General features: G+C 35.5%; 1 pseudogene; it reads right to left on the bottom strand.

Annotated features, from left to right (window-relative positions):
* Positions 1 to 2,978: 2,978 nt before the first annotated feature.
* Positions 2,979 to 20,035, bottom strand: part of LOC122044214 — a 30,657-nt pseudogene continuing 13,600 nt past the window's right edge.

Genomic DNA, 20,035 nt, shown 5'->3' with positions numbered 1-20,035 from the left:
TTTAAATTATCAATCTCAATAACCAATCAAACAATTAAAAGTTTTAAACAATTAAACAAACTTGAATTGAGAGTTTGATAACATCTAAACGAACCAAACTCAAACCAAGCTCAAGCCAAGTTCGAACCAAGCTTGAATTGAGAGCTTGATAACATCTAAACGAACCAAGCTAAAGTCAAGCTTCAAACAAGCTCAAGCTCATAAAAAATAAACCAAGTCAAGCTTGAACACTCATTTCAAAAGCTTGGTTCATTTTAAGCTCGGCTCGGTTATCTTATCAAATAAGCTTGAATACCCCAAATCTGGACTCGACTCGGCTTGTTTACAGCCCTACCAACAATCATAGCTTATATGAAAGAAATATTATATTACTCCGTATCTATGATTTGATTCCTAAGTGTTTAGAAAATTACATGAGTAATTTTCTATTGTATAATCACCTAGGAGAGCACATATCTTTCAAAATATATATATATATATATATATATATATATATATATATATATATATATATATATATATATATATATATATATATATAAAATTAAACAAATAATCCTAAATAATTTATTTAATTAAATTAAATCATATTCACAAATAATACTTATTAGCAAAGTTTATGAATTATGTTTATTAATAGAATTCTTATTAAATTTGAAAATAAATTAAAATAATTAAATAAAAAATACTTATTATATCAAATTTAAAATTAGCTAAGTAAGCTATAAAATATATAATTTAAATGATAAAAAAACAAGAATTCATTTAAATGAACTAAGTTGAAATCAAATTCGAATCATCTAAATATTCATTTCAAATTCTAAATTATAATCTTCAGACTCAGCTTCCTTTAGGATGATAATTTTTGATCCGACATGAAAATATAATATGAACCGAAGTGAATATGAAAAAAAAATAAGATTAGGGTCAAGTCTTATTAGATTTGGGTCAAGTTCGAATCGATTTGATTGATATGATTAATAAATGTGGTTGATTCGGATTAACCTGAAATGAACTGATTACAACCCCACACTTGTTTATAAATATTTTCGGATCGGATTCGGATCAGATTCTGATTGAGTTCAGGTTAAAATAAGTATATTTTAATAAAATAAATCTTTTAAGTTGGATTCGAGTTGAGTTCGGGTTAAAATGAACATATTTTTATAAATAAGTTATTTTAAATCGGATCCGGTTCGGATTGGATTCAGATTGTGGGTCATTCTAAGTAGAGTTCGGGTTAAATACAGATAAACAGATCGGATTCAAATCAAATAATTTGACATGAAATATTAATCAGGTCAGATTTAAATTTTAATATTCTAATCTATCAACCCGCCGAACCCCCAACTAAAACCTGACCCGAACCCTAGCTCCCTTAATTACCCGCATAAAATTTAATTTGCCTTAACACGTTTTTTATAGCCCTACTAGTGGGGAAAAAAATAATCTCATTGGAACTGAAAATATTTTATTAAATAATCTAACGATACTCATGGTAGAATAATTTGATAAAGTTCAAAATTTCAGGGGTATTTTGCAAGTATTTTGATAAAAGAAATATTGGCCAATTAAATCAAATCTGTGACTGTAAGAAATGTTTTTAGCCACCGAGAATATCAATTATTGCTATTTTTAGTTACATTTGTTTAAAATTTTATTATATCGCTTCCAATAATGATAGTGGTAGAAATTAATTTTTGGTACTTAATTAAAATAGTAGCAATAAATATTTGCTTTTGAAGTTTTTAAAAAGAATTCAAGATTATTTAAACGAATGAAAATTGTCAAATTTAATAATATCTTTGTAATTTAATTTATACTACACCAGACATTTTGGATGTCGATTATACATGTCATTATATAATATATTGTTCATTTATAATATTTTTTTTTTAAAATAATATACACAGAGAAAGAATCTTAGGTAAATATTTAAGAATAAACATATAATATGTTGAGGTTGACAAAAATGAAATAGTAGGCATGAATTTATATATCTATTACTGAATATTTTTTTGAGATATTTTTCTGTGCATATCATTGTTCATTACTATTCAAATTTCTTTTAGATAAAATTTGTGATATTAGTTGAAATTTTATTTTTAGCACGTAAAATTATTATGCAACTTAAAATTGGAGTATGTCATGTGCGAAGATCAAATCTTTCTTATAATAGATAAGGTAGATGATAGCTTTTTAAGTAACAACAAATACACCCTAATACGACTAGAGATTAAGGAAGAGCATGCCACTAGAGATTATAGAAAAGAGTCTTACATTTCCCCCTCATATGTGCCTTGCAAGTTGTGAAGCAACTAAAGGTTACAAAGAAGCATACAGTGTTGCATTGCCCTTGTATGTGCCTTGCAAGCCTCATTGGGTCTTTGTGCCACGTGATAGATCATCTTTCACATAAGAAAAAAAAAAAAAAAATATGGAATCGTCACACCAGTGGCCCCCTAGAGTCGGTCCCACGGATATGGAGGGAGGTAAATATAGGTACACAGGTGGAAAGTGCATGGCGGAGACATTAACCCCAGGCATTGGCACCCCGAAGATCGACCCCTGGACTTTTCAGCCACAGAACCATGCACTCTCCATCTGTGCTACGCCCTGGGGATGATAGACCGTCTTTCACATATTAAAGAACAATTTAGTACACGAAATTTTCATTGATGTAAAGTCACGAGAAAAAAATAAGACTATGTTAAATTTATTATACATAGTTTTACTTTATATTTAAAAAAAATATTTTATGACCTCAAAATCATCTGATAGCATCTTTATCATTGCGACAAAAGTCAACTTCACATACAGTCTCACATATGTTAAAGAAAAATAGAAAAATTCAACAATATTATATAATAATACTCATATTTTTACAAGATCCTTACTCTTTTTCAAAAATTTAAAAAATATTCTGAAAATACAAATTTTTCAAGAGAGAGATGGATTTTTTTTATGTGAAATTTCTCTCAACGCCACAGGACACTTATCATCTGACAAAGGCACATTCACATAGAGTTAAATAAGATCCACATGAAACTTGATAAAAAAAATTAAAAAAGAAAATCCACATGAAACTTGATAAAATGCAGATAGAAAATTGATCGATTAGAAGATCAATAGTTAAATTCATTACAATTATCAATTACTATAAATATATGGAATGCCACGGAGGCGCAAAGAGAATGTGTGGTACCTTTATTGTCGAACTTGAAAGGAAAATAATTACAATGCCTGCGACAGATATCAGCTGCATTATACTAATGTACATCTTTAAAATCTAAGAAGAGTGAAGAAGATAAAATCCTACCATTTAGTTTCACATCTACGATTTTCTTAAGATATTCTTAAATATCAAAAGATTTTTCCATTTAAGTACAATTTTGACTCTTGGGAATCTTTTGCAGACAGCATGTAATCCTTGAGGAGCCTGCTAACATTTTCGGGTTAACGACTATGTGATACACTACGTAAATATGAACAAACAGAGCAATCAGCGGAAGGATAGGTGGAGATTATATGAACTAATCACCAATTATCTGACTCACAGAAATGAGGTTGAGAAATATTATGTTACTTTCCTGTACCCCCTTCTGCAGTAGCAAGGAGATCGATGGTTGTTCGCTGTGTTCCCTTCAATCATAAAGTACAGCAGGAGATGAGGAAGAACCACAATGAACTTGATAGTTTTAAAGAAGAGATAACAGAAAATGTCAAGGAATATACAAGAAAACTGCATCATCATGAAGATGAAGTATACTTTTAACAAGTCATTTGTGGTAAGATTAGTAGTGGAAGCGTACTCATTCTTCGATTACAAAAGAATTCAGATAGAAAGGATGGTTCATAGCAGACTAAAACCGTGGGAATGTAAGAGATGTCCTAGCTTAGGCACCCTTCTTAGAGTTCAACTTACTTGAATTAATGATATGCTGAACTTCTCTCCTCGAGATGTACCAATCAGTGGTTGTGTCAAGTCAATCCAAAGGATATATTACCGAACAAGCTCTAGAACAATGTTTAAAATCTTAAGTCGTGCGAAAGTTTAAAACTTTGACCAGAATAATATTTTTTCTTTTTTGACATATGATGCTGGTGGAGAATTGAAGAGGGAGGGGGGATACAATTATATAGCTAACTTCAAACTTTGTATCTCATCTAGAATATTACAATTTTAATATTTTATTGTACGGACAAAATTTATAAAAACTAATAGATATTATTTAATTTAGTTGGACACCTCGTAGCAGGTTAAAGAGTGTCAAATGTGAGTATAATATGATACTTATTGACATGATTTACAAAAGGACACAAAATAGGTTATTTGTGTTGAATAGTATTAGGTTGTGATAACAATATTCGATTATGGTAATTTATTAGAATGATACATTTTGACTGTGCCACTTGATACGCGACATGAGATTTCATGTTCAAAATCTCAAATGGTTGGAGTTTCAATTTTTAATGTATGGTATCAATAATGAAATGTAAATAAAAAGAGAAAAGATGACGGCAACACCAAGCATTATCCTACTGATGGAGTTGGCTATATAGATCTTTCTACATCATTGCATTCTATTTTGTGAAGACAGAATCATGCTGGTAACTTTGCATCTATGGTAGTTTTTAGTGATGGACTTTTTCTGTAAGGCACTTATCACCTCTTTCCTCTATTTCCTTTTTACCTCTTATTCATTTTATTGCTCAAGGAAATGAACTTCATTTTCCTCAAAATAGTGCAAGAATTTTTCCTGAGCAACACAGTTGCACATAGACATGCTTGTAGACATACATATCATTTGGAGCCAAAAGAATATTATAAATATTCTTTGATCAAATTTGTCATTGTACTAACTAGCTTTCATTTATTGAGCTACAGATAATGCTTTAAGCAGCAATAATGTGTGAATTGCATATGACAAAAATAATTAGGTATTACAATTTAAGGCCGTCAATTACTCATGATATGAGATCATACCTTCTGATTATAGAAATGCCGCATAACTTTTTACAGAATTCTATCCTAAATATAAATAGAACCTGGAGAAAGAAAACAGTCAATGATTTACGTTAACATTAAAAGTTCAGTGGACAGTCAGTACGACAGAGAAATATCAAATCTACAAGGCTACTTATATGGCATTAATTCCATGTCAAAATTTTATGAAAATAACCATAACTTGAAAGAATAAGCAAAATAAGGGCAAATCTAGTCTCTCTCTTCCTAACTTCTTTTCTTCCAATTCAATTGTCAGTCGGCATTGGACTGCTCATCATCTTGTCTCACCACGGTTGAGATGTTTCAAATAACTAGGTAATGGACACCTCTGCTTGCTCCTGCTTCCTTATGATTAGTTATTAAAAATGGCTTAAAAAACAGTCAGACAGTCTACCTAAAAGGAACTGAGACAGCTATGGTCCTTGTCTTCCACCATACAATTTAGATGTGTGAGAAACACAAAGTTCATGTCCATTCATGAAGGATGTATAGGCAAGAAGAGACTATCAAACAAAGAAATAGGTCAATCCTTCAGTTTTGGATAAGTGTGCTCTCCTATGATTGAGGTTCACAAGTCATAGAAACTTAAATGATACTACCCTGACTCTGACACAGGAGCTGCCCCTAGCAATTCCTGATCCGAGGCTGTCGGTTTTTGTCCAAACCACTTTGTACCAAGAGTTGATTCTACAGATGAATTAAGGAGTTTTGACTTTAATACTGTAACCAAAAGCAGATATAGAGGGTTGAATTCATTGAATAGCGATGCATATTGCAGATAGGTAGGTTTATTACCTTAGGCTAGGACATGATGACTTATGGATATGGATGCTTATAGCAGATGATGATCTTATTGCAAATGAGGCCTTTAGCTTATTAGGATGATCTCTATAACAATTTAATGATTCTGGTCTTCTCACTTCCACCGTTCATTGGTCATATTGACAAATGTGATACATTGAATGCAATGGGCTGGGGCTAGTTTTGGTCATACATGTATAGGAGGAGTAAATATGGAAAACCACTTTTCTCTATCATAGAATTAGATACTTATTGATTGATGTATAATTGTTAGGAGTTACATGTGTTGGAAATATGAATGGAATAAAAAGATGGAGACGAAGAGACTATTGTGCATGAGTTTAGTCCCACATTAGAAGTCTCTTGGCTTTATTGTTGGTTTATATTATGACACATGCATTGACGTTGTAAACATATGCATGGGGAGAGTTCTCTCACGCGTGAGTGCGCAAGGGTGGGTGCAAATTCAGGGCCCGGATTGTACCGAACCAAGGTTGACTCGTGCGTGAGCATGACTTGTGCATGTCGAATGCCGGACCGGTTGAGGTAAAATTTACCCAAAAGAATGAACCAACATATAGCCACTTGAATCTTGCTCAAGGATGTAATAGAAGCATTAATGCTGATTCCGTAACGTCTCGACATTAATGGCGGCATTAAACTCATTAATGGTGATTTCGTAACGTCTCAATATTAATGACGACATTAATCTCATTAATAATGATTATGTAACGTCTCGACATTAATGAAGACATTAAACCCATTAATGACGAAATTAAACTCAGCATTAAATGATCATAATTTGATCATTTATTGCAGGCAAGATGAGAGCTCCCATATAAGGAGGCTGGATCTTGAACAAAGCAAAGAAAAAGAACGAAAGCAAAGCGAAAGCAAGAGAATTCCTCCACCTTCGTTCCCTGATTCTTTTCTCTCAGTCGTGCATCCGCTCGGCTAAACTATTTGTGATAACACTCAGGTGCATTCTCAGTTCGCCACGAACAACCAGTGCTTGGTTGCGTTCGTGGTCTTGCCGTTGTATCCTGGGAAACAGACGATCCGAGAAAACCTTGAAGCACAGCCGGAGGTGGGACGAATCTGTTTCAAGGAAACTGCGTCGATCGCAGGCCTCGGTCTGGTGCTCTGTTTGTTCGCTCGGTTGGACTCTTCATTTGCTGGGTCGGCCACTCGCCCTTCTGATCTGCCCGACTGGTCTCCCGCTCTGCCTGTCTATCCTTCAGTCTACTCGGACGATCTGATTGCTCAGACTCTGAGGTCAGAAAAACCAGCCCCTGCTGGCAGCCTGAGATTATCTGCTCAGGTCATCTTAACTGTGAGTTGAATTTAATTCGAGTATTTAGATTCAGCTAATTTCCTGTAAATCTCCGGCTACAGATTGTTTGGTGTCCAACAATCTTGAAACATACTCGATTCTGTTGAGATGACCACGGAACGAAATGTTGAGGTGCAACAGACTCAACATGTTCAGGCCCCCTCCGCCCCGATTGGAACTGTGCCAATCAGTCATGGGGAAAGGCCAGAGAAGTTCAGTGGACTGAACTTCAAGAGGTGGCAGCAGAAGATGCTCTTCTACCTGACCACACTCAATCTGGCTCGGTTCTTGACCGAGGACCCTCCCAAACTCACTAAGGATGCTGATGCGCATAGTGGAGGCATGGACTCATTCCGAGTTCCTTTGCCGAAACTACATCCTTAACTGCCTTGCCGACTAGCTGTATGCTGTGTATAGCATGAAGAGTACGGCTAAGGAACTGTGGGAGTCCCTAGACAAGAAATACAAGACGGAGGACGCAGGGGCAAAGAAGTTCATCGTGGGCAGATTCCTGGACTACAAGATGATTGACTCCAAAACGGTGATCAGTCAAGTCCAGGAGCTTCAGGTGATCTTGCACGAGATCCACTCAGAAGGAATGGTTCTGAGTGAAACCTTCCAAGTGGCTGCTATCATCGAGAAGCTGCCTCCCGGCTGGAAGGATTTCAAGAACTACCTGAAACACAAGCGGAAGGAGATGAATGTGGAGGAACTCATCGTTCGGCTTCGCATCGAAGAAGACAACAAGAGTTCAGAGAGAAAGTTGTTCTCTCCGGCTACTGTCAAAGCCAACGTGGTCGAGCACGGACAAAGCTCGAAACGGAAGAACCCCAAGTCTTCCAAGATAGGACCCAAAGGAGGCATCAACAAGAAGAAATTCTCTGGGAAGTGCTTCAACTGTGACAAAGTGGGTCACAAATCTTCGGAGTGCAGAAAGCCGAAGAAGAAGCAGGAGACCAACCTGAACGAGGGACTAGAAATGGACGACCTCTGCGCTGTGGTCTCTGAGCTGAACCTGATCGGTTCAAACCCGCGACAATAGTGGATCGATACTGGAGCCACTCGACATGTCTGCTGCAACAAGGAGCTGCTCCACAACTTCGAAGAAGTCACTGGAGACAAACTGTTCATGGGGAACTCAGCAACCTCCGACATCACGGGCCAAGGATAGGTGGTGCTGAAGATGACCTCGGGCAAGGACCTCACTCTGAACAATGTGCTGTATGTTCCGGAGATTCGGAAGAATTTAGTGTCCGGATCACTTCTGAGCAAGCATGACTTTCGCATTGTTTTTGAGTCGGACAGAGTTGTATTGTCCAAAAATGGGAGGTTTGTAGGAAGAGGCTATGTATCTGATGGGCTGTTTAAGCTCAATGTAATGACCATTAGGCCCAAGATAAATAAAACTGAAAGCTCTTCCACTTATATGCTTGAGTCTTCGTGTTTGTGGCATGGTAGACTAGGACATGTTAACTACGATGTATTGCGTAGATTAATAAACATGCAAAGCATACCTACATTCCACCTTGACCCAAAACACAAGTGTGAGATTTGTGTTGAAGCGAAAATGACAAGGTTATCCTTTCAACATATTGAAAGAAGTAACGAACCACTTGACCTAATCCACATTGACGTGTGCGATCTAAAAGGTACGCCAACGCGTGGTGGAAATAAATACTTCATCACTTTTGTAGATGATAAGACAAAATACTGTTATGTGTATCTTCTCAAAAGTAAGGATGAAGTTATAGAGAAATTTGCTCTCTATAAGAACGAGGTTGAAAACCAGCTTAATAGAAAGATTAAGGTGGTTCGAAGTGACCGAGGCGGTGAATATGTGTCACCGTTCGCTGAGTTGTGTGCTGAACATGGGATCAGACATGAAACAACAGCTCCTTATACTCCTCAGCAAAACGAGGTTGCTAAGCGAAAGAATCAAACTCTTAAGGAGATGATGAATGCTCTTCTATTAAGCTCTGGATTGCCAGAGTTCATGTGGGGGGAAGCTGTGTTAACAGCTAATTACCTTTTAAATAAGGTGCCTCGGAAGAAAATAGATAAGAGCCCTTATGAGTTGTGGAATGGAAGACAACCGTCCTACAAATATTTATGAATGTAGGGGTGTCTTGCCAAAGTTTTGATGTCTGATCCGAAAAGGATTAAGATAGGACCAAAGATTGTTGATTGCATATTTATTGGATATGCATAGAATAGCAGTGCTTATCGGTTTGTTGTGTATGAATCATAAATACTAGAGATACACAAGAACTCGATAATAGAATCGAGAAATGCCTTCGAGCATGTGTTTCCGTATAAGGCCCGAGAGGATACTAGCTCCTCAAAGCGGGCATATGAAACACAAGGTAAAGATGATGATGAGGAACCAATGGAGGTTGAGCTTAGACGGAGCAAAAAAGCTTTGGTAGAAAAATCCTATGGATAAGATTTTATCACTTTCATGTTAGAAAGTGAGCCTCGAAGTTACTCAGAAGTTGTAAGCTCTTCTGATGGACCTCACCGGCGAGAGATAATTGCATTTAAGATAGACTCTATCTTGTAAAATCACACTTGGGAACTTGTGGATCTTCCTCCGGGAAGTAAACCACTAAGTTGCAAGTGGATCTTCAAGAAGAAAATGAAATCAGATGGCACAATTAATAAGTATAAGGCTATATTGGTAATCAAAGGATACCGCCAATAAGAATACCTTGATTACTTTGATACGTATTCTCTGGTATCGAGAATAACTTCCATTAGAGTATTGTTAGCTATTACCATTCTATGGAATCTCGAAATACATCAGATGGATGTAAAAACTACTTTTCTAAATGGAGATTTAGAAGAGGAAATCTACATGGAGTAACCTGTGGGGTTTTCTGTGCCAGGACAGAAAAATAAGGTATATAGATCGGTGAAGTCATTATATGGCTTAAAACAAGCACCAGAGCAGTGGCATGAAAAATTTGATAATGTCATGAAGGAATGTAGATTTAAGATTAATGAATGTGATAAATGTGTCTACATGAGAGTCACAGAGAGTGACTATGTCATCTTGTGCCTCTATGTAGATGACATACTTATCATTGGGAGTAATGATAAGATAATCAAATCCACAAAAGATATGTTGAACTCAAGATTTGACATGAAAGACATGGGCCTAGCTGATATGATTCTGGGAATCAAAATTCTTAGAACGACAGAAGGACTTGTTCTTAGTCAGTCCCATTACGTGGATAAAATTCTTGAAAAATTCACCAAGGGTGATACTGCTTTGGCACGAACGCCGATAGATACGAGTCAACATCTATCGAAAAATCAAGGTGAAAGTATCTCGCAGATAGAGTACTCTCGAGTGATTGGAACTCTGATGTACTTGATGAGTTGTACTCGACCAAACTTGGCCTACGCAGTAAGCAAACTGAGTAGATACACGAGTAATCCCGGTGTTGAGCACTGGAAAGGGATAATAAGAGTACTGAGGTACTTGAGGTATACTCGTGAATATGGACTGCACTATACGAGATATCCTGCTGTAATCGAAGGATACAGCGATGCAAGTTGGATATCCGATATAAAAGACTCTAAGTCTACGAGTGGGTATGTCTTCACTTTAGCAGGTGCAGCCATTTCCTGGAAATCTTCTAAGCAAACCGTAATAACCAGATCCACGATGGAATCTGAGTTTGTAGCTCTTGACAAGTGCTGTGAAGAGGCTGAGTGGCTATGACAATTTATAGAAGATATTACACGATGGGCGAAACTGGTGCCGACGATATGCATACATTGCGATAGTTAATCAACAATCGGTCGGGCACAGAGCCATCTGTATAATGGTAAGTCTAGACATATACGTCGTAGACACAATACCATTAGACAACTACTCTCAACTGGAGTTATCACTGTTGACTATGTGAAGTCAAAGGATAACCTAGTGGATCCGCTAACCAAAGGGTTAAATCGAGAGTTAGTTGCAAGCTCATCACAGGGAATGGGCTTGATGCCGTTGTCAGCGATCAGTGCAGAGGATACCCAACCTATGCTGACTGGAGATCCCAAGAACTAGGTTCAAAGGGACAACTAATCTGCACTGACAAGACACACTGTGGGGGTAGCCCAATGAAACAGTGACTAGACGAGGGTAAGCCGATGGATTTTTAATGATAAAAAAGAGTAGTTGAAACTCTTGAGGGATCACCTATGTGAGAAAGAAGTGGGGCCGCTTCGAAGAGAATTGGAGGTATAATTCTTAGAGCTTCTCACAGAACCAGGCGTGTTCATGGCCAAGAACGAACACACTCATGAGAACTGAGTTGTATCAGGGAGAGTCTTGGGTGAGATTTGTCACTGCTTACACAGACGACAGTATAGTTCAAAGACATCATGTCTACTATCAGCCAGTAAGCAACCAGATCTTTACAAGGGAGGGTTCAAAGGGTAAAACCTACCTATCCTATACTTGACTCAACTGTTGAATGCTATCACATACCCTGTTTTCCATTCATGTGGGGGATTGTTGGAAATGTGAATGGAATAAGAGATGGAGACGAAGAGACTATTGTGCATGAGTTTAGTCCCACATTAGAAGTCTCTTGGTTTTATTGTTGGTTTATATTATAACACATGCATTGACGTTGTAAACATATGCATGGGGAGAGCTCTCTCATGCGTGAGTGCGCAAGGGTGGGTGCAAATCCAGGGCCCGGATTGTACCGAACCAAGGTTGACTCGTGCGTGAGCACGACTTGTGCATGTCGAATGCCGAACCGGTTGAGGTAAAATTTACCCAAAAGAATGAACCAACATATAGCCACTTGAATCTTGCTCAAGGATGTAATAGAAGCATTAATGCTGATTCCGTAACGTCTCGACATTAATGGCGGCATTAAACTCATTAATGGTGATTTCGTAACGTCTCAGTATTAATGACGACATTAATCTCATTAATAATGATTCTGTAACGTCTCGACATTAATGAAGATATTAAACCCATTAATGACGAAATTAAACTCAGCATTAAATGATCATAATTTGATCATTTATTGCAGGCAAGATGAGAGCTCCTATATAAGGAGGCTGGATCTTGAGCAAAGCGAAGAAAAAGAACGAAAGCAAAGCGAAAGCAAGAGAATTCCTTCACCTTCGTTCCCTGATTCTTTTCTCTCAGTCGTGCATCCGCTCGGCTAAACTATTTGTGATAGCACTCAGGTGCATTCTCAGTTCGCCACGAACAACCAGTGCTTGGTTGCGTTCGTGGTCTTGCCGTTGTATCCTGGGAAACAAACGATCCGAGAAAACCTCGAAGCACAGCCGGAGGTGGGACGAATCTGTTTCAAGGAAACTGCGTCGATCGCAGGCCTCGGTCTGGTGCTCTGTTTGTCCGCTCGGTTGGACTCTTCATTTGCTGGGTCGGCCACTCGCCCTTCTGATCTGCCCGACTGGTCTCCCGCTCTGCCTGTCTATCCTTCAGTCTGCTCGGACGATCTGATTGCTCAGACTCTGAGGTCAGAAAAATCAGCCCCTGCTGGCAGCCTGAGATTATCTGCTCAGGTCATCTTAACTGTGAGTTGAATTTAATTCGAGTATTTAGATTCAGCTAATTTCCTGTAAATCTCCGGCTACAGATTATTTGGTGTCCAACAACATGTAGGAGGCAACTAGTAGCACATTCCATTTCTTGTAGTCGACATCATAACATGTGTTTGATTGCTTTCTTGCAGGCAGCAAGCAAGAGTGTTGACTTTACGATTAGCAGCCCTGCACAAGCCTAAGCTCAATTAAATCGTTCCTAGTTTATTTATTTTTTAAAAATAAACTATTAAAGAGATTTTAAAAATCTAAAAAATAAAGAAAAATAAAAAAAATAGAAATATTTTTTTTAATAATAAAATTTTTAGACATTTTTTTTAAATAGCTTGCCTACCTTTATGGGGTAAAACTTCTCATTGTTGTTCTTTTCAGCTTCTCATTGGTGTTCTTTTTAGTTTTACGCTACAGGACTAAACCTAAGTTACTTGATGGTGTATTTGGAGCGGAATAATAAAATATTGAGAGAACAAGTGGAGGAGTTAGAAGTTTACATGTCCATTCCGAATACCGAGATGTCTAAGGCCTAACTTCTCTTAAATATGAAGAAGACCTTGAAGGAATATCAACTGGTGGATTCTCATTTGGCGGACAGGAAAAACTTAGAAATCTTATTGCAGACTAGTGAAACGAAACTCCGAGCAGAAAGCACTATGAGGGCTAGGGTCGTTTCCGACCTGGCTCAAAAAAATGCTCTACTGGATAAGCTGAGACTTGCTCATGGTTTTAGGTCTTCTAAACGAGTCAAGGAGTTATCATCCAAGGACTTATTGATATTAAAACAACAGAGGGAATTGGACACACAAGAAGTGCAGCTGGAATCGATGCAGGCTGAGTTAGATTCTGCAAAATCTGAGTTGGCAACATACAAAGCTAGGGAGGACGCACATTTTGAGGTTAAACAGAGGGCTTATCTTGACTCCTGCAAATTTGGTCAATAATTTGCTAAGCTTATTTCAAGAACGCTCACCCTAGCGACCGAAGGAGCAACCCAACAACTATGGGAGAGCGGCTATCTGTCGACAGAACTTCCTCCACGATTCATAGATTGTCAACGACTTCTTAGATAGCTCCCGAAGAACCTCTTAAGCAAATTTGACTAAGTGTATGATCATATTTTTCATGTTGTGTAATTGTTGAAGGGAATAGAATTCAAATGTTAAGCTACGTGTGAAACATTAGTAAATCACACATGTTCTCTTGCATATCTTCGAAATCACCATTAGTTCTTGTGAACTAGATTCTATGTGCATTCTTATGAAATATTTATTAGTCCGAATAATAAACTGGGCGAGATAATAATGCCAAGCACAATACTTAGGCCGAGCGAATGAATTGCCATAAGGGATCTCCGGGTTGAATAATATGCTGGACGAGATATTGACGCCTAGAAGAATAGTCAAGCTGGATGACTATAACATTTATAAGATGACCTCCGAATGAATTCTTTAGAATAGATTTCCAAGCTGAATAATAAGCTAGACGAGATAATAATACCTAGCATAATAACCAAACCAGATAAATGAATTCTGTTTTATAAGAGATTCCTGAACTGAATAATAGGATGAGTGAGACAGAATCCTGCTAGTAACTTTGCATCCATGGTAGTTTTTAGTGGACTTTTTCTGTAAGGCACTTATCACCTCTTTCCTCTATTTCCTTTTTACCTCTTATTTATTTTATTGCTCAAGGAAATGAATTTATGAGCTACATCATTTTCCTCAAAATAGTGCAAGAATTTTTCCTGAGCAACACAGTTGCACATAGACATGCTTGTAGACATACATATCATTTGGAGCCAAAAGAATATTATAAATTTTCGCTGATCAAATTTGTCATTGTACTAACTGACTTTATTTTATTGAGCCACAGATAATGCTTTAAGCAGCAATAATGTGTGAATTGCATATGACAAAAATAATTAGGTTTACAATTTAAGGCCATCAATTGCTCATGATATGAGATCATACCTTCTGATGATAGAAATGCCGCATAACTTTTTACAGAATTCTATCCCAATATAAATAGAACCTGGAGAAAAGAAAACAGTCAATGATTTACCTTAACATTAAAAGTTCAATTGACAGTCAGGATGACAGAGAAATATCAAATCTACGAGGCTACTTATATGGCATTAATTCCATGTCAAAATTTATGAAAATAACCATAACTTGAAATAATAAGCAAAATAAGGGCAAGCTTGTCTCTCTCTTCCTAACTTCTTTTCTTCCAATTCAATTGTCAGTCGGCATTGGACTGCTCATCATCTTGTCTCACCACGGTTGAGATGTTTCAAATAACTAGGTAATGGACACCTCTGCTTGCTCCTGCTTCCTTATGATCAGTTATTAAAAATGGCTTAAAAAACAGTCAGACAGTCTCCCTAAAAGGAACTATGACAGCCATGGTCCTTGTCTTCCACCATACAATTTAGATGTGTGAGAAACACAAAGTTCATGTCCATTCATGAAGGATGCATAGGCAAGAAGAGGCTATCAAACCAAAGAAATAGGTCAATCCTTCAGTTTTGGACAAGTGTGATCTCCTATGCTTGAGGTTCACAGGTCATAGAAACTGTAAATGATACTACCCTGACTCTAACATAGGAGCTGCCCCCAGCAATTCCTGATCCGAGGCTGTCAGTTTTTGTCCAAACCACTTCTTGTACCAAGAGTTGATTCTGCAGATGAATTAAGGAATTTTTTACTTTAATACTGTAACCAAAAGTAGATATAGAGGGTTGAATTCATTGAATAGTGGTGCATATTGCAGATAGGTAGGTTTATTACCTTAGGCTAGGACATGATAACTTATGGATATGGATGCTTATAGCAGATGATGATCTTATTGCAAATGAGGCCTTTAGCTTTTTAGGATGATCTCTATAACAATTTAATGATTCTCATCTTATCACTTCCACCGTTCATTGGTCATATTGATAAATGTGATACATTGAATGCAATGGGCTGGGGCTCTTTTTGGTCATACATGTATAGGAGTAAATACGGGAAACCACTTTTCTCTATCATAGAACTAGATCTTTATTGATTGATGTCTAATTGTTAGGAGTTACATGTAGGAGGCAACTAGTAGCACATTTCATTTCTTGCAGTCGACATCATAGCATGTGTTTGATTGCTTTTTGTAGGCACCAAGCAAGATTGTTGACTTTACAGCTAGCAACCCTGCACGAGTCTAAGCTCAATTAAGTCGTTCCTAGTTTATTTATTTTTAAAAAATAAACTACTAAAGAGATTTTAAAAAATCTAAAAAATAAAGCAAAATTTAAAAAAAAACAGAAATATTTTTATTTTTATAATAAAATTCTTAGACATTTTTTTTAAATACTTATTTTTTCTTATTATTCTTTATATGTTTTGCTCAGCTCGACATAGCCAGACACGGACTTGTGCCCGCCCAACCGAACGACATTCCAGATTAAGCCTGGCAAAGCACAATTCACAAACTAGGTCAGATTGAGTCACAGACAATCTAACTTGATTGCCACATTTACTAGAATATATGTTGAGTTTCTTTAGGATATTAGAGTGACACGGCAGAAAGCATGATTGACACGGCAGAAAGCGTGACGATTTCCCTATATAAATAGTCATGCTTTCTCTAAGAAGAATAATCTTGTAATGATGGCTTCGACTTGTGGCTTACAAACTGTTTTGAGTTTGCAATTTAAGTTTGAAGACAAATTTTTAATGTTGGAGAGAATGTGATATTTCGATCGCTAATTTGAGATTTAAGAGTTGAATCCATCAAAGAGAGGACTAACCAACATGTTTAAAAGCTGTTTTAGTATTTTTGTGGTCAAATTTGAGTTCAATTAGGGGTTATTTAGCTCAATCAACAGTTGATTTGGATCGTGATTAAATTGGATTTGCTTTCAGCTTGAACAGGGCTTAAATAGGATTTGATTCATAAGTTTAATAGCACGTGAGCAAGGGGAGGAAGTCAAAGATCATCATCTGTCCAATTATGCATTGAACAGAAGATATCTTAATACAGCTAATCCAAAAGATGATTAATATTATTAATTGATAAACAATCAATTAATCAAAAATATATCATTATTACTAAGTAATACACACAATATCATGATGGTATTATTGTATCATGGGAGTACTAAAAATAGTGGGTACATAGTAGTACTAATTATTTATATCCAGATTACTAATAATAAATTATTATTATAGTTAGTAGTTACTACTACTAAGATAATTGACATTGTGTGAAACTAATAAAAATCAATTAATTACAAAAATATAAATCTTATTATTTCTTATTTATAATTTATAATAAAAACGATAATAAAAACAACAGTTCATAATATTAACTAGAACGATTGATTATAGATTATTATTGTTGTTGTTGTTATACTCATAAATACAACTATAAAAACAATGAATACTATTATCAACTAAAAAGAATCTCTTAATGACAAAAATATATAAATCTTTTTATTATTTAGTAATAAATTATAATATCAATGATGATGAATTATAATAACAATCAATTATTCACAAATATAATATTAATTATAATAGATTAATTATATTAATAAATTAATAAATCATTATATTGACTACTAAGATAGTTATTATTTTCAACAAATAAAAACAATCAATTAATTACAAAATTATAATAATCTTATGATTATGTATTAATAAATCATAATCAATGGTGATACTTAACAAGTAACAATAATTGATGCATAATAGTATATTGATTATAATCATAATTCTAGTAACAATATGTTGTTATTATTATTATTGTTATAATAATAAATATAACTACAAAGATAATTAATATTATTAACAAAAAAAACAATTAGTCATAAAGCTCTATAAATCTTACTATTACTTAACAGCAGATTATAATATGATTGATGATGATGATTAAGTTTTTAAAAAACATACAGAAGTGGTATGAGATTGACTAACCATACAAAGTATATACACTATTTAGGGGCATATGCGGTCAACATTGAAATATTAAAAATATACATATTCATATTAACAGTGCTTATAACTTGTAAATAAAAGTTACAGTTTTAATCAGCTATTCAATTAGTTCAAATAAATTAATATATTTTTTAATTGGCCATACAAACAAATTATATCATAAGTGTTAATTACGTGTTCCATTTAAAAATTCACCTAGGCAGTTGCATCTATGTCAACAAGTGGGAGTAATAATTATGATTGGATCAAAATTTAAAAATATACTTACTGATATCAGTTTAACAGTATTAATGATTTTTTTTCATATTATTTATTGTTGTTTAGGGTTTAGGTTGTTCCTCGGAAGGAACGCGTTGCAGGGTCTGACTGTAACGTCTCGGCAAGGACCGCTACATCTCCAGAACTCGGGTGTAGTGATAAATATGCAAGAATTCACGTTACAGGGTCCGACTGTAACGTCTCAGCAAGAACCGCTACATCTCCATGAGAACCTGGGTACAGTGTTAAATAGGCAAGAGTTCTCACACCATAGGTTAGATAAAAACAAATATGATAGGAAAACTAATAATCTAAGATTTGGAACATGGAACATAGGAACTCTCACTGGTAAATTAATGGAGGTAGTAGATATGATGATTAGGAGAAAAATTAGTATTTTGTGTGTACAAGAGACAAAATGGACAAGTGAGAAGGCAAAGATGATAGAAAACTCAGGTTATAAGTTATGGTACACTGGAAAGAGTAAAGTAAGAAATGGAGTGGGTATTATTGTAGATAGTTTGTTAAAGGATGAAGTTGTAGGAGTAGTTAGAAAAGAGGATAAAATTATAGCCCTTAAAATAATAGTGGCGAAAGAAACTATGAACATAATTAGCGTATATGCACCACAAGTAGGATTAGATGAAGCTACCAAATCAAGGTTTTGGGAGGACTTAGATGAAATATTACAAAATATTCCACCAAATGAAATGATTTTAATAGGAGGTGATCTAAATGGGCATGTCGGAGTGAAAAATGAGGAATATGAGAGAGTACACGGGAGTTATGGATTTGGAACGAATGAGGAAGGGAAAATTATATTAGATTTTGCTATAGTATATGACCTTATATTAGCTAATACGTTTTTTAAGAAAAGGGAAGAACACTTAGTCACATTCAAGAGTGGGAATAATAAATCGCAAATTGACTTTCTTATGGTTCGAAAGAAGGATAGAAAGACTTGTAAAGATTGTAAAGTCATCCCTGGAAAAAGCTTAACTACCCAACATAGGATAGTAGTGTTAGATATATACCTCAAATGTAGTATCAATAGAAAGAAAATATATACAATTCCTAGAATTAAGTGGTGGAAGTTAAAAGATGGGAAACAACATATATTTAAGGGGAAGGTAGAAGTACAAGCATTAGGTGAAATATACAATGACTCTAATACAACATGGGATAAGATGGTATCAAAATTGAAAATAGTAGCTAAGAGTGTACTCGGTGAGTCAAAGGGACATGCACCACTAAGCAAAGAATCTTGGTGGTGGAATGAGAAAGTACAAGAGAAAGTGAAGGAAAAACGAATAGCTTATAAGGAATTATATATTTGTAAGAACGAGGAAAACTTAAAAAAATATACAATAGCCAAGAAAGAAGCTAAGAAAGTAGTGAGTGAAGCAAAAAATGAAACTTTTGAACGGTTATATAAAAAATTGGATACAAAAGAAGGGGAAAGAGACATTTATAAAATAGCTAAAGTAAGAGAAAGAAAAACAGGAGATCTTAGCCAAATAAAATGTATTAAAGATGAATGTAATAGGGTATTAGTAAACGATAGAGAAATAAAAGAGCGGCGGAAAAGGTATTTTCATCAACTTTTTAATGAAAGTTTAGGTGACCAACTTAACTTAGGTAATTTAATTAGGTCAAATGAGCAGAGAAATTTTAATTTTTATCGTAGAATTCAAACTTCAGAAGTAAAACAAACTTTAAGTGAGATGCATAATGGAAAAGTTGTTGGACCAGATGATATTCCGATAGAGGTATGGAAGTGCTTAGGGAAACAAGGTATTGAATGACTTACAAAATTATTTAACATAATATTGAAAACGAAAAAAATGTCTGATCAATGGAGGATAAGTACTCTAGTTCCCTTATATAAGAATAAGGGAGACGTACAAAATTGTGTAAATTATAGGGGTATTAAACTAATGAGTCATACTATGAAACTTTGGGAAAAAGTAATAGAAAAAAGATTAAGGAAATAGACCACAGTGACAGAAAATCAATTTGGGTTCATGCCTGGAAGGTCGATAATAGAAGCTATACATCTTCTTAGACAATTAATTTTTT

The sequence above is a fragment of the Zingiber officinale genome, chromosome 2A (genome assembly GCF_018446385.1).
Source record: "Zingiber officinale cultivar Zhangliang chromosome 2A, Zo_v1.1, whole genome shotgun sequence".
Lineage (NCBI taxonomy): Eukaryota > Viridiplantae > Streptophyta > Magnoliopsida > Zingiberales > Zingiberaceae > Zingiber > Zingiber officinale.
Note: the sequence above shows the minus strand (reverse complement) of the source record. Positions and strands in the feature narration are given on the sequence as shown.